The 17,046-nt window shown below is 38.9% G+C and overlaps 1 long non-coding RNA gene across 2 annotated transcripts in view; it reads left to right on the top strand.

Moving 5' to 3' along the window:
• LOC142158990 (uncharacterized) overlaps positions 1–17,046 on the top strand; it is a 111,264-nt gene that overhangs the window by 66,728 nt on the left and 27,490 nt on the right. For both annotated transcript variants that reach the window (XR_012692893.1, XR_012692892.1), the window contains one exon: positions 6,860–6,994. This is a non-coding gene — a long non-coding RNA (uncharacterized LOC142158990). The remainder of the gene's footprint in view (positions 1–6,859; positions 6,995–17,046) is intronic.

The raw sequence follows: 17,046 nt of genomic DNA, 5'->3' as shown, positions 1-17,046 counted from the left end.
TATTTATAGTTTTCTCTTCTCTTGAAATCCATAAATGTTTGAACTTAGGAAAAGTCACATTCATAGCTTGACTGAGGGTTACTCTAACACAGGCGCTAATTGGTACTTTCCTAGGTTTGGTAGGGCTAACACTCTTTCTAACTTTGGAGCAGAGCATACATTCTCTGGCTAGTGTACTCTTTTTGTTCCTCCAAATGAAGAAGCAGAATTTATTAAGGTACTTAAGGGGTAGTATAGTTGTAAATGGGTACAGTATCATTGGCCACAGCATAATTTTTAAAGCTGCAATATGACCCAACTACAAGACCTTGTAGTTAACTCCATTATTTAGCGAGTTCCTCAATTTACTTAGGAGAGACAGGTAATTGTCTTCAATGATATATTCAGTTTCCGTTGGAATTTGGATCCCTAGATAACTTATGGCATTTGGTTGCCATATATATTTAAATATTTTCTTAAGAGACTTAAGCATCCCGTGTCTTACTTTAACAGGGAAACGGGGAGAGATTCCGATTCGATAGTGCTAAGTTTATATAGAGAGGCCTATGCATACTATGTAGGGCTGGTAATCTGGTCTCTAGGCTGGTTACAAAAAACAAAATGTAATCTGCAAATAACTTTAATGATATTAAATTTAGTCTGTGCATCTTGTATGCTCATGCTGTGTCATATTTGTTTTATTGTAACACTTGTTTTATCTTTCAATAGAATCTACCTTATAATAAATGAATGCATCTTTTCCTTCAAATAACTTTTTTGCAGCAGTTTCATTGACTATCTAAATGTGCTGATGTGTTAGTCAGACACTCTTAAGTCTATCCCTTGCAGTATAGAAAATGTAGGCAAAACAAAATTGTTAAAAATATTGTTTTAATGATTAAAGTGTCTCCAAAAAGTACATTTTATAAAAAGTTGTAACAATATTATGGTGATAATAATAATAATGCTGAAATGCATATAACTAAAGTATACACAGTGATCCTAGCAGAAATTGCCAAAGCATGTAGAAAAGTACAGTTTATGAAAGTGTAGTGAATTGTTAAGATTATGGTCTCTGCAACTTCCTTGACAAACATACAGCCTTAATTGACTATCAAGCTTGAAGAACTCTGGATTCTGATTGGCCAGAAGAGTTCCAGACCATTGAGATTGTGCTGTAACAGCACCATGGATTCTTTGAATGCATTAATTTGCATATCAGATGTGGCAATGGAAGTGCATGATGATGACATAGCATTACTTGTTATGTTGTGCTTGGTAACAAATACACAATTAGACTGTTAAATGTAAAGCAGCAATGTGATCCAAACAGTTAATTATCATAGAGGAATAATACATATTAAATGCACATTACAAACATTGTGTATTATGTTTATTTATATCTTCCCTATTGTAGGTTTATGGCAAATGTGTTTAGTGACAAAATTAGCATTATTTAGTTATCACTGACATCCAATACAAAAAAAGGGTTAAGAGCTAGTAAAATAGAGAAGTAATATTTATACTAGAGGCATGAGGTTATGTTATCCCAAATTAACAAAAACTTGCTAAAATACTGGAACATATTTATTATAAATGAAACTATTTATTTTACCTGGTTCAACTTCAGTTTGGTAAAGAGCTAGCAGGGCAAGCTCCTGGGGCACTTACTGTGTGATTAGGTCTTGACAAATATGTCCTAAATCAAGGGCTCAGCTCCAAGAGTTACGGTAGATGCCACTGTATGCCAAGCCATATCTGGGGCCAAATGGACAACGCCAAATCATATCGTCTACCCAGTTTAATGTGCTGATCTATACCTGGTGCTGAGTACATAAAGTTGAGCTAAAAAGCACATATCTGGGTCCTGATCTAACATGCAGAGCAATATCTTATACCAACCCTAATATACAGACCTAGATCTAGAGCACTGTCTAATATACAGAGGCATAAAATATTGGCCCTATCTTCCCTCCTTTTGGTAAGTGCTTCCCCTGCAAGGTCATGCTCACAGCAGCTACAACTATTGCTTCACAGTACTGATTCCTGTCCTGCACTGAACTATGGCAGCAATTCAGAGTTCACTGTAGGAGAGTGGCACAACTATACCCATGCCAAACAGCAGAGAATGCCTCAGAGCTAACCAAGATTTACACCAGCAACTGATCAACACTTACTGGAATAAATGATGATGATGATGATGATAACCTGGCCAATCTTAACCTTATGGATGGGGCATAAATAGAACATATGGGTATGTTGAGTCTGATATGTGAGCATTCTGAAGTCATAAGGATAATTATTGACCTTTGTGGTTGAATTATGGAGCCATGTGTCAATGCTGTGTATCCATAGGGGCATTTTGGAGAATTAAGACGGTATTTAGGAACTATATCATGGCATTATATACTTAACCCCCGCTGATACTACTCACACTAATGCAGCATCACAACTGTCCCAATCTCCACTCTGTCCTCTTGTTTCAGCTGTGCCATTTTCCACGATCACATTATGAAAAGCATTTGGAATGTCTATGATATCATCTCCACTAGACATTCAACCTTGGGACACCTGATTGCTACCTTGTTTCAATATATAATTTTTTTCATAAAATTTTATTTTTCCCTACATTTTGTTACCTCCAAAAAATACTGCGCATGACAGCTATCTCACTGGAATTGCTAGTTATCCTTTTCCCATTGATTGCTCTAAAAGTATAACTATTTATGTCAGTTTATGTGAAGTATGTTACAATCTGTAATAAAAATACAAATGTGGTGATCTATAGTAAAATAGTGGGTTCTACAAATCAGAAATATTTTCATGGATATTAGATGTGAATTGTATTTGCAATGGATTATTCTGATATTAGAAAAAAGGTATTAAAGAAGATGTCAAGTGCAGAATTTTAATGAATACATACACTCTCTGATTAACCCTAACTAACACTATTTACAATAGAAGCAAAGCCCCTTACCTACTAGATACCTAGATTGTGGAAGTGAGCATTGAGTGCATGAATATCCATTAACCAATATCAATTATCCATTATGAATATACGTTTCCAAGTATTGTGCATGCTTACTAGCACCCAGAAACATTCTTCCTTGACATTGTGAGATTTCCAGGCACATTGGAAAGGCTGGATACTATCTCTAACTTGGTGCAATAGAGTTAGATACTACTAGATAGATGCTACTGGACTGAGAACTTTTTATCCATCACCCGTTTCTCACAGTTTAATGTACTTTTTAATCCTTGGCCCAGTCTAAGTATATACACCAGATCATCGGTGTAGTATGTGTATTATTATTTCATGTTATTGGGTACAATTTGCCCTTGCTATTACCTGCAATATTATATGTGTTAGAAATTCCAAGAATATTGCCATATTGTGTGAAAATAACAGGACAGCAGAAGTCATTTTGCTTGTGATAGCTAAGGTAATTATCATTTGTCTCAAATGTCCATTGTCATGAGGTGTGGCTTAAATCTGGTTTGTAATCAGAACAATGTCTGAGTGACTTGACATAGCTAGCTGGCAGCCCCCATTAATTAGCTAGGTCAACAGGTAATCTGAGAGGTAATTAGGTTAGAACTTCTAGATGATATGCAATGTGCCTCCACAGTAATATACTGACTGAAATAGCATTGGGAAATGTATTAATATGTGTCAATATAAATGTTATTGTATCAAAATGTATCACAGACTCAGATTGTGTAACGTTGCAGATACAATGTGTCAAATGTCTTGTTGTTTCACGAAAGCGTGAAGTGTCATTCCTGGATGTTATATTGTAACCCTTTGTTTAGTGTATCCAGCCAAATAGCTAATTGAGTCAAGCCATTCCATTGTATAATCAAGGTAACATTGATAGTATGTCTAACAGTTAAAGTATCCACTGCTAGACCCCTGCTGAAAGGGGAAAGATTGAGACAATTGACCCTACTCCCTGTGTTTACAGCCAAGAATATAAGGAGAGCAGAATACCAAGAGAGCTATTCTAACTTGGAGGATCCTAGTGTACAAGACATCCGCAAAAAGGACTCTAGGCAGGCATTGTAGTGCCGCTGGAGGAAACCCTTCCAGGACAGGGTCTGTGTGAGCCAGTATCCCAAGCTAGGTGACATAGTAACTGTCTAGCTAATCAGTAGTGGTAATATTGCGGGAGGACAAGACTTTGAAAGGGACTAAGATTATTACTTTGGAGTGCTGACTGCAAGAGTCTGCTGGAGGATACATGCTACCATTACCCTCTATCTCGTGAACGTCTTGTGATGTTGTGCTGTTGTAATAAAGACTTATTTTGGATATACTCTGGTCTGCCCAAGTGAGTGAGAAGGTAACTTTCATTACAGTTAAGGGTGATATCCTCACCTAAATTATCTTTGTATAATGTCAATTATAACGTAACCATATCTATAACCATAGCTGTCATTTGCCACTGGTTTCCCCCCAATCTGTAAACTATTGACAATATTAGAAGTCACCTTGGATTTCTGTGACCAGTATAAATCTGGTCAGCTTGCAGCTCCATGCTTTATAATCTTTATAATATAGAGGAGGGCATCAATTATCCTATATACAGTATAATAATAGCATTTTATTGACCCTGAGTTATCTTTCTGTGCTTAACATTTTTGCTCATGAATGTATACATCATAAGGTAGCAAATATGTGAAAGAATATGTGCAATATTGCTATAAAATGATACATTGACACAAACCATTACAAATAGCAGTAAGATCACTTGATGTAAAAGCTACCAGCATGGATTAGAACAGGACAGGTTTATAAAACTGAGATAAAACATGGGGATAAATAACACTGAAAGGGATTAGTGATTTTCATTATTTTACGTCACCAAAGATTTTTGTGTTAAAGCACACTGCTTTAGACTAATCTTTTCAGTATTTGCTGTCACCATCCTCCTTAGTCATATTGCCAATCTGTCTATTCCAGTAGTGATCTGCATTAGATATCACCACTTGTTGCTAAATGACTGAAGAACACGGCCAGGTGCCCACGCCATGTATTAACTTTAAACCCTATACCAAGCTTTGTTCGTTAATATGGCCAAATGTGAGGTTACATTTGGTATGTGGTCACCTCTGTCTAGTATACAACCATATAGACATGCTGATGGATTGTACATAATCATATGGACTCTCTGATGGTTGCTATATAATCATGTTTTCATATTTAATTATTTTAGTAAATTAAACTAAATGGGCATTCTCCTGTCTGGTATACATCATATGAATGCACTTCTGGTTGGTTTATAAATATATGTATGCCTTTGCTGGCTGGTATATTATCATATGGGCATCTGTGCTAGCTGGTATATAATCATATGAATACATCTGATGGTTGATATAGAACTATGTGCTATTCTGTTGGTTGATACTTAATCGGATGTGCATATTTGCTGGCTGATATATAATCTGGTGTATAATCACATGTGCACCTCAGGGTGATGATTGGACAGGTCCTGCTGGAGTTGGTAATTACATTTGGGTCCTGTACAGCTGGCCGACCTAGAGCCCCATTTGCACTTAATACAGCAGTGGGGAAAAAAGATAATTTGCACAAGTCCTGTGCTTGACTGCAGTTTACTGCTACAACGACCAAACAGCGCATACTTTGGCCTATTTTGCACACATTTGTTAATTGTTAATGATATATGTACCTGTTTGTATGACTGTTTGGCAAGTATCTGTTTCAACTGTTTGAGGTGTAATTTCTTTACAATTACCAATGAAATTGCTGCAAATATGAGTATAAGATGAACAGAGCATTTTGCTTAAAATGTTATAGGTCACATGATCCGGGAGTTGTTATAAATGTGATGCTTTACATTCTGAACGTGTTCTGCTTGTAAGTACTTTTGATAGCATACAGCTCTCCAATAGGGGAAATATATGTAGCCAAGGGGCACATTTGTCAGCAATACTATGTCATTTGTGGACCCAGTACTGCTGTGTATTTGTTCTTTCCTGTATCCCAGTTGAGCGCTGTCCACAAATGACACTATATTGCTGACATGTGTGCCCCTCTGCTATAGTTTCAGGGGCCAGGACAAATGTACATATAATAAACATTGTTCCAGGAAGGTTAAATAACAGTTTATTCTGTTCTTCAGTGTACGCATTGTATTGCTGTGATACACTTTGTATGACACTCAGCGTCACTTTTCAAAATCGACTTTATTTCAGGTGCATGTTCACATGTCACATGTTCATAGCGAGACAGATTAATATGGAGTTCTGTGTGGAAATTTCTATCCTGTTATTGTTCTCCCTCAGCGTTTGATGGCTGAGTTAATTCTCTTTAGTTTTGTCATGCTCCGAAGCACACATTGCCAGGCTATGATAAGCTTTACAAGGAGAAGAAGTAAAAACACGATGTCCATCAAAGTCCTAACCTTGCATTTTAAACGTTCTGCTGACCTGATGTGCTGTTCCGAAAGGCCTCAAAGGAATCCTTTTATGAAAAAAGACCAAACAAAAAGGTTCAATATGTCCTAGAGCTATCGTTTTTGAGTTAAACTGGGTGAAGTAGAAATATTTTACTCATCAGCTTTGCAGTCACAGAGTTTGCTTCAGCTAGAACAAAACTGCTGAGGCATTTAGAGAAAATTAACCCCCCATCCTGGCAGCCAGATGTGACTGGTTTCTGATGAATGCACATGAGTGGGCTGAAAAATCAAGAGACTGTGAAATTCCTGTCAGGTCTGTACAGTGCAGAATGGGCTATTGACTGCTTTCTATATTTCCCTCCATCATTCTTCTTGAACACTGCCATTAATTTCCTCTCCTGCTCTGACTTTTTTCTTTGTTCACCCCCCACCTCCTCCTCTCTTTCTTTTTTTTTTTTTAGATCTCGGTGCTGCAGAGCAGGATGCACCGGGCTTTGGTGGAGTTCTTCAAACAACAAGGCCTCTATAACCAGGCTGGGCTGGCCAGCTTCCAGGCATCCTCTCAAGAGAATGCTCAGAAAATATTAGATGTGCAGGTAGGTGATTGCAAAGAAGTAAGAAAGATCATTCTGATCTAGATTGAAAAGCAAATGATGGGTGGTGTGATGAAGCATTGAAACCATATCCCATCAGGGCTTTATACATTTTAACCTCTTTAATAAACTGGAATTGCATAAAGGTGCACTTCAGTACCATACATATATTTGTAGAGAGTTGGCTTACTCTGCCTTCAAATACAATATGCAATTAATAGTTACTGTAACAAAATAATCTATATTTTGCTAAATGTTTTGTGTACTTTTTTTTTCAATATTCTTTATTTAATCCTTTCATAATCACAGGGTGTTACACACCTTTATGCCCAAAGCAGTTTTTACAGTTTTAACTTAAAACAAATTAAATGTTTAAACATTTTAATTACTATTTATTTGTATTTATTTTTTGCAACTTGTAAAACTTTTTTGTACCAGGGAGCCAATTGGCTGCAGTTGCTGAAGTGAGTTTTCCTTATCCTAATAAAGACCTGTCTTGTAAAATGTAACACTTTCTTCAGCAGCCCTTGAATTGGATCACACTGAGCTCATTTTGAACGATGAGTCTTAATTGGAGTCAGATTTACAACAAAGGAGCCTGTATCTTTAGCAACTTCTACTCCATTCACTGGCCATAACATTTAACAGGTCAAGTGCATACATCACTGTGGAAAGAAGTGGTTCTAAGCAATTATATTTACAAACAGAATAAGAGCAAATATGACTTGCATATAGAATGAGAAAAGTGGTACTGCACAATTTCCCATACATATATGCAGAAAAGACGACATTGAGAGAATTATCTCTAGCATACAGTACATACTTGCCGACATTCAAACGTCAGCGTCCGGGAGTTGTGTAGGGGAGGTGGGAGTTTCGTGGGCGGGGTTATGCAGATCTGACCCCTGTGATGTAATGATGCAACCACGGCATTTTACAGTGGGGGCAGGGCCAAATGCGAATTGCGGCATTTTTTATCTAATTCTGCCCACTTCACTGGGAAGTGGGTAGATGCGGGAGGCTGCCATGCACTCCCGGGAGTCTGGGAGACCTACACGGAATCCGGGAGTCTACCGGACATTCCGGGAGAGTTGGCAAGTATGATACAGTATGGGTAAATGTATATAGTGCAGTTGTCCATATATACATAAGAATATATACAGCGTAAGTAGATCCTGTACCCAGGAACTGTTTAGTTCAAACAGTTTCCAGGAACTTCTATAGAACAGGAATTTATCAGTGAGTCAGCAGCGGAAACAGAACTGTTCTGCCACCATTTTGCTACAGGCAATGGCATAGGATTTGGGTTTGCAATGGTATAATGGGCCCTGGGTCCCACTGAGCATGGACGGTTAGCTCTATATATTTTGGGTCCTTTTAGGACCAGTGTACTAGCAAGGGCCCTTCTGAGGACAGCAAGAGCTAACTTATCATTGTCTGTCAAGCAAGGAATTGGAAATCCTCATGGTCTCACAAGAAACATAAGTAAAGGTAGAGTACAGCAGACTAGGTGGCCAGAATACCACAGAAGAGAGGACTGGTAATAGAAACATGCAAGGACTAGTGACGAGCAAAGAAGAAATTGATCTTTTTACCACTGTGGTGCATATATACAGTACAAAATCACTCATAATTGCTATAGTTTTGTGTCATTGTTGCTTTAGGATATGTGCACAGGGGTATTTTTCCTTAATAATACATGAAAAACATCTTGAAAATTAGATAAAAGATATAATTTGTATTTCTTTTTTTTATAAATTTCTATGCAGAGCATCTCAAGTGATGTGCAAAAGTGAAAACACCCAGAGCCTTTCTACTTGTGTAAATGGGCCTAATTGCTTACCTAGCACATTCCCAGTGTTTGGACCTGCTCCTAAAAAATGGCAATCTGCTTTTACATTTGCAGGATTGTGGGTGCGATTAGAAACCAGCACTGCTTACTATCACTTTAGTACCACTTTCTTCATTAAATGTAACTTTTCAATTTTTCAACTATTCGGCTTAGTCGATACTTGCCTACTCTACTGGAATTCCCGGGAGGTCTCTGAATTTCGAGGATTCCAGGAAGTGTAGGAATCTTCCCGGGTATTGGCGTTGGCTTGTCTTAAGAAAGTGATTTGCATCATCAAGCCGCCTCCCCACCCCCTGCTATGCAATGCCGTGATTTTCACTATTTCATAGAAGATGGTGGTGCCACAACCCCTCCTGTACTTGTCATCTGACCTCTCGGATCTCCCGGAGGGGAAGTTTTAAAAGTCGGCAAGTATGGTTTAGCCAACATATGATAGAACATGGCAATTATTTTTATTACATCTGTCACTTCTGTGTGCTTTAATGTTTGTATTGCATTGCTTGACGTGCTTTAAAGTGCAACTGGAGGGTGCAGAAGGCATCCCATAGAAAGTATAGGACAGCTCCAGATTATGAGATCCACCCAAGTACTCAGAAATGTTTTGTGGGGAAAAGATGTGTGGTCCCAAAAAAGTAGGGAAATTCCTTTAATGAGCCTTTCCCACCCCTTGATCTCATTTAAATAATGTTGTCAGACAAATTGAAACCTAATTTTTGCATGTGTGTGCAAAAGTAGGTGCAAATATTTACCTAGGTTGCACTCACTGTGGAACACCCTCGTTCTGGCCAGCTCCTCCCAACAGTAGAAGCAAAACACCCTCCACATCTTGGCCTTAAAATTCATGCACTAGTAAAAAAAAAATAAGCTCAAAAAAGCATTTGTTCTGCGCTTTTGCTCTTTTCAAAATAAATAAAGTCTTCATATGAGATGAAACATGTCTGCCCAATTGGCATCTCTCTTTGTGGGCATGCTCTACCGTTCTTCAAACCACTCACAGACTGCTTGAAGAGTATCAGTCAAAAGGCAGTTCCGTGGTTACTCATGCCACCACTGTGTTTCTCTAAGTTCTAATGGCTATTCTTGTGCATCTGGTTACTTACCATTCACGTTGGCTGGCATTCTATATACAACGTTGAGACATTTGATATGCAATCTGCATGATGTTCCTTTTGTGCCATGGGAAGGGTAATATAATATTTTGCTTTGTGTGTGCTTCAGAAGTATGTTTAATTATTTCTTGATTACGTTTATATATGTTACTGCTGTATGGAATTATTGCATTCATTTTTTTTTCTTTTAAACTGTTTATTCAAAATGCAAATACAGTCTTATCAATTTCATTATAATGCTCAAATGGGTATAGGCCAACATTCAGATCCACATTGGTAAGTGAGGGGGGAGTTTTGGTAGAAAGGGAATGAGCATAGCTTGGAGGGTGAAAACAGACGAGGCTAAGTGGAGGGGTGAAGAAAGGGCGGGTGAGCAGGAAGGAAAAGAGAGAAGAAAATGGGAAAAAAAACGCCTCCATCCATCCGTCCCCAAGCCCAATAACCATCAGGGTCTCATAGGTAGGTTAAGAATTATTGAAAGAGCATTTTAAGAGTGCAAGTATTTAGAGGAATGTGTTGGTGAGGAAGAACCCATTGTAGGGATGGTCTAATAGAGTTGAGGATGGTGTAGAACTGTTGCTGAACCAGTGGTTTCAGGTATCAATACACGTATGGAGGGTATTGTGTATTCTTGGCAAATCTTCATGGGAACTGAGTTGATGGCGGAGACATGAGTGCTGTTCACATTTGGCTGCATTGAGGATATGGTAGACTAGTCTATTTATATATCTTATTCTTTATTAAAGCCTAGTTGTTGATGTCCAAGTAGACAGTCCCAGGGATCTGTGATAATTGAGAGATTCAGAAAAGTTTTTATATTATCTTAGCATTTGATGATGTTGGGGCCACCACATAGCCAATATGGCTGCAGTGACACCAGCTAATGGGCGAAGAGTTTGGAAATATCTTATGTTGCCTGGTGTGAATCAAGTAACACCTAACATAGATTTAGTTTTGGTTCACTTTAATCTGTAAAGAAATAGAAATTATTTGCAGACAAGCCATTATCGCCTTCCTAATCTATGTCATATTTTGGTTGGACTGAATTTCTGGGGTCCATCATAAAGCAGTAAATTATAGAGATCAGCCCTCTTTTATATAAAGAGAAACAAATTCTCTCAAATGCTGATAGCGAAACAATCAGAAAACAAGTAGGTAGAGATTGCAGGAAGTGTTTCAGTTGGAGAAACGTAAACACTTTCAGGCTTGGAGATTGAAGTATATGATTTATTTCTAGGAGAGAGTAACAGATCCCCATGCCTTTTATATCAAATATAAAACATACTTACCAACTTTCTCATCTTGAAATCCGGGAGCCTGTGGAGGAGGTGGGCGTAACGGGTGCGGGGCTCCAACATGCAAGTCATTTTGGACCCGCCCCCATGACGTGATGACGCAAAACGCCAAATGCCGCGATTCACCGGGAATCGCGGCGTTTGGGACTTAATTCTGCCCACTTCACTCCAGATGCGGGAGATTGCCACACTCGCCCGAGAGTCCGGGAGACTCTCGCAAAATGCGGGAGTCTCCCAGACATTCCGGGAGAGTTGGCAAGTATGATATAAAATGGATGCCTATGTCTCGCCAGGCCTAGAAAGCTAAGGGGTGAAGTACTGAGGGAAAGATGGGGTTATCCTTTAGGGGCATTGATGGGGTCGGTAAAAAGTTGTAATGGGACTTATAAAGGCCCCAAATTTGGTATGAATAGTTGGTAGTTGGATACGATTTGAGGATTTGGAGTCTTTCTGTTTTGGTCATTTTCAACATTTAATATTATTGCAGATTTATTTCCAGTAAAAAAATGTAACACATAAACATTGCTAGCATTCATTCCTCAAGTGTTTAATTACAGCTGTGCTCCCAAGTTTTTTGTAGGGAAATGTATTAAATATTTACTGCCACAAGAGCCAATGTTACATTTAGGCGAACCAAGATGGTTGTCAAGTTCGCCAATGGTAAGGGACGCTGGACGCTGGCATGAAAGAGAAGCAGCCAGCAACTTCTTACATGTGAAGCTTCTGCCTACTGCTACTCCATGTCAGTGGTACCCTGGGAATGTGGCGCTTGTCTATGATGTCACAGCCAAGCACCACACTCAGAGTCTGAGGAGTCGAAGATGACGCAGTGGGAATGGAAGTGCCGCTTCCGAGTTGGGGAGGGGTGCTCCTCAGAGGGGAAAAGGCTTTATAGCACTAGCTATAGTGTTACCTACAGACTGCAAGAAGGTTCTACAAATTCATTAATTTAAACATGCAAGATATGTGCATATTGCATGACATTTTAAAGGTGTAGTTCCCAGAGGTAAGGGTCACTTATAGAACAGCAAAACTGCAGCTCACAGTGAAAATGCTGTTTTGTGCTGTTATGTCCCTATTCTTGCACTTTTTCCCAGTTATATAGGTGTACCCAGAAATTTTCTCTGCAAGGTGGCAGCGACAGTATTTTAGGAGAAAAATTTAACAGTTGTTATTAATTAAGAGGATGGCCTAGAGTCATAGTAAGCAGGACTTTGAGGTAACATATTTACTTTTTCCTCCATACACATTCCCACCTGGCCTGTCTGCCACCAAGTCACTTTCCAAAACAGAAGCTGGACCATAGTTGCCAACATTGGCAACTTGTGTCCCGGGAAGTTCGGGAGGCAGGTGGGTGTGTGAAGAATTGTGTTGTTAGCCCCGCCCCCAAAGCTGTCATTACTTTTTTTGACCAATAAAAATAGGGGGCGGACATGTGCTTGTGTGTTCGCAATATAGTCAAATAGGCACCAACCTGTTTTGCAGTTAGTAAATGACCCTTATATGAATGTTTTGTTTGAAGATGGAAGATTCAATTAGTAGGTAAAATTAAATATATTTTGTGAGTCCCATTAAAACTAGGCAAATCATTGCAAAATCTGCTTTTGCGTATTTGTGATGTTATTACACACACACTTTGATAGGACCAGTCAGCTTAATGAAAGCAGATTTACAAACACAAGTAGTATTCGTGCTACAAACACTACTGAATTTTTAATATTCCTTCATAGGATGTGTAAAGATACAGTTTAGGGTGCACTATTGCACTTTGTTATTATGAGAGATTGTGTGTGCTGCAAACAAGGGATCCTCCATCTAGTGAACCAATAAATAAAGTTATATTTAGCTGTCCGTGGACGTGGAACGCTTCATGGCTACGGGCAGATTGAATGGGTAAAATATGATTTTCAATGCTTTAATTTGCATGCTGCAAGGTGCAAACAAAGCAAATGGTAAGCACATCTATAAAGTATTAAAGATGACAGACCAGCCATGAGTGACGTACAGTCCCTTTGTGCCAATACATGCAAGTTGTTTAATATAGTTCAGATAAATTTATAAATATTGCAGAAAAGAATCTACAAGCCAATAACATAAAGTACACTGCTTCATTTTAATGGATTCTTTCTACATTTTCAGACTCATAATTATATAATCAGGCAGTTGTTTAACGTTGCCTTTATATGAAACCAAACTGGTCTTAAGATATACTTGTATCCACTGCGGATAGTATGGCTGAGCCGTACCTTAGAGGAAGTAAAATAAATAATTGTGCCAGATTATGTAAATGTAACACCCCCTTCAGAATTATGCGTTGTGAGGGTGTGTATACATTGAGTGATGTAGCTGCTTCTCACCAGGGCCATCTTTTCCATTGGGCACGATGGGCAGCTGCCCAGGGGCCCCACGGGCAAGGGGGCCCCATAGGCACGGCTCTTAATGAGAATAAATAATCCTGCAAAAGAAAAAAAACTGCAAAAAAAACCTACAAGGGTCATTGAGCAAGTACATCTATCTATATCTATCTCTATATATCTATATCTGTATCTGTATACATCTATATATCTATATCTATATCTAGGGGCCCCAGTGCACTGCTTTGCCCGGGGGCCCATAATGTTGTTAAGATGGCCCTGCTTCTCACCTCTGTACATGGTGTTCAGTACCACCACCCGAATCACCACGTTCTTCTTCTGGGGGGTGTTCTTGAAATACGCCAGGGGGAGATTCGGGAAACCCCCTGCCCAGTACTAACACACTGTGATACACTATGTGTGCTGCAGAAGCCAATCCGGCACATTTATTGAACTGGAACCGCTAAATTCAGGTTCTGTGATTTTATAGAAAAATATACTTTGGTATAATATTAAATAAAGTGTGAGCAATACGATACAGTGCGGGTGAAAATAGAGCACACTCTTACTATGAACAGCAGGTTAACACAATAACTCTCAATATACCAATAATACCAACAGTATAAGATATAAACATTAAGGGGCATATTCAATTGTTAAACTTTATTAAAAATTGCAATTGGTCAAATATAAGCTAATAAATACAAGTCATTTAAAGGTGGACAGACTCTTTAATTACCATATGAGGCATAATAAGAAATTAGAAGGAATTTCAGCAAGTTGATTTCATGAAGATGGGGTGAACAGGGGATGCAGGAAGGCAGAGCTAAAATATGTTACCTAAAGTGCAAAGATTGTGTATCACACCACCCAAACTGATTGCAATTCCATCACGATTCCATAAAATCCTGCACAGATGTATATATTAGATGTGTAATATAAACTACTACTACATACATGTGCCATCACCCAGTACCAAAAATAATTATAATTGAAGACCTGCATAGGAATGAATGCATTTAAATGCCAGGCTTGTAGGCTTATAGGCTTGCATTGCACTTACCTCCATGGGTTAAAGTTTTCAATGGCTTCTTTTGAATTAGCCAATGGACTACAATGGGTGTGGGTGGCTAAACAAGCCTTGATATAATTCCAAGAACAGAACAGGAAATCTCTCTCTTTTACCTCAGGAAATCCCTACCTCTCACCCCATCATGATATATTTGCACAGTCGGCGGGAAAGCAGTGCAGTGAGCGGCTAGTACATGGCGCAAGACTTTATATTTAGCCGCAGGATTCTTCTCCCTTGGATTTATGATTCTGTTGGGGTCATTTATGCAAGTGCTCTGGGTATCATTTGTTCTAATGTGCCCGTTGAGACCTGAAAGGGTGTAGTCTCTCTGACGCCATTAAGCTAGCACTTGGGATTGTTGGCCAGATGGCTATCCCCATGTTTGTTTGTATAGTATTAGCTGCTTAGCTGGACCTGTCGTTGCCACCGTTTATATCAGTGTTTCCCAACTCCAGTCCTCAGGGACCCCTAACAGTGCAGCTTTTCCAGGTCACAAGTGAAATAATTATACCACCTGTGGATCTTTCAAAATGTGTCAGTTAGTAATGAATACACCTGTGCTCCAGCAAAGAGATATTGAAAACATGCACTGTTAGGGGTCCCTGAGGACTGCAGTTAGGGACCAGTGGTTTATTCAATTAAAACTGTGACCTTAGTGCACCAAAATTTAGACCTGTGTCCGTGCCTTATTTCAGGTATTAAGTAGCTATCTATATTTCATTTAGGGGTTCGAAGGTGAATGTGCCGAGGAAGAATATCAGCTGTTTGGTGTTTATGTGGAAGTTATCCCCTGTGCTACTCTTACTTCATTGTTATTTTCATTATGACATAAAGCAACGTTCCTAAACTGTCATAGTACTAGTCAACACTCTTATAAAATTATACTAATGATCAGCAATAACAGCAATGTATGGCTATATAAATAATAAACATATTCAGGGGCGCACGCAGGATTTTTAAGGGTTTTCCCCCCCTTCCCCCCCGAAAGGACAAAATAGAGAGCTGCTGCACATGCGGCAGCTCCATTTCGGCGGCACTGTATTGTACAGCAGGAAAAACTGATGAAGTCATTAAGCTTACTGATGTCAAGGACTTTTCTCTCAGTCTCTGGTTGATATTTTTAATATGCGTTTTTTACTATGTAGCTGTATTTCCTTTCATTGGACTTGGAAAAGTTTTCTTTATTGAGAAATTTCAGTTTTATCCCCTCCAAGCTGGAGCAATAAACAGCGTTGTTCACATTTACAATACAGCACTGCCGCGGACGCTTCTTTGACAGCGCCGTGGCTGCTGTACAGTACAGTGCCGCTATGTAGGGGCACATTTTAGCCCCGGATCTTCGCGGAGGGGAGGGGTTTCTGGAGAAGCAGAAACCCCCCCTGCGTGCGCCCCTGATATTTATAAATATAATGTCATACCCTCATGATGTTTACATCAGAGAGAATAACATTATCAGTAGAGAACCAGTGTTCATTGCTGTATGCCTTAGTGGAAGTCACTCTTCTACAAGTGCCTTTAGTTCTGTGCCATGTCTGCCTGAGAGATGGGCAGTAGTTCCTGTTGTAATGCTGTTCTGTGACTGACAGGAAGGACAGGAATCAAGGTGGACCCCATACATAAAATATAAAACCGACATCAGGAAATTACCAAGATAAATTCTCAGTTCAGATTTTGAGTACAGAAATAAACAACCCAGTCTTATGGCTTATGAAATCAGTGCAGACCTTCAGTTAGAAATATGTACTATTGTAATTACCTGTTGCCTGACTCTGGGGTTATTTGGGTAATATATAGAGAGCCATTTAGGTAAACATATATCTCTACTATTCTTTACTGACATTATACTGTTTTTTAATGTTAAATGAATGTTAAACTTGATTGGTTCACTTCATTCATAATCATTTGCTAAGTGGCAGTACCACACACACACACACACACACACACATATATATGTACTTGTATTGTTTTATAGGTGTGATACATACGATATGTGAGACCATTGTTTAATATGTTTAATTTCTTCCACAAAAGGGACAGATGGTTCCACAAACGATTATATTAGATTATAAGATACATGGTTCATGTTGTATGCATTGAACATGACAACATGGCACTTGGTTTATCTCTCTGAGTCATGGTGTCCAGATGATTGAGCTGTGTTACTGTTCCATGGAGGCAGTGGGGCCAATGAATAGATCAAAACAGGTTTTGGAAACTTTTACACATTTTATTGAATAGGTTCATTAAGTGTAAATATCATACTAGAGGGCCCTTCACATCAAAGACGTTTGTTCACTGTGTACATCATTCCCCCTCACTCAGTTTCAGTTAATCTCTTTTTCTACAACATTAATTCCCCAGCCTCTCCTCACT

Source organism: Mixophyes fleayi, chromosome 5 (assembly GCF_038048845.1).
Source record: "Mixophyes fleayi isolate aMixFle1 chromosome 5, aMixFle1.hap1, whole genome shotgun sequence".
NCBI lineage: Eukaryota > Metazoa > Chordata > Amphibia > Anura > Limnodynastidae > Mixophyes > Mixophyes fleayi.
The sequence above is the reverse complement of the archived record's forward strand: the minus strand, read 5'-3'. Positions and strand labels throughout refer to the sequence as shown.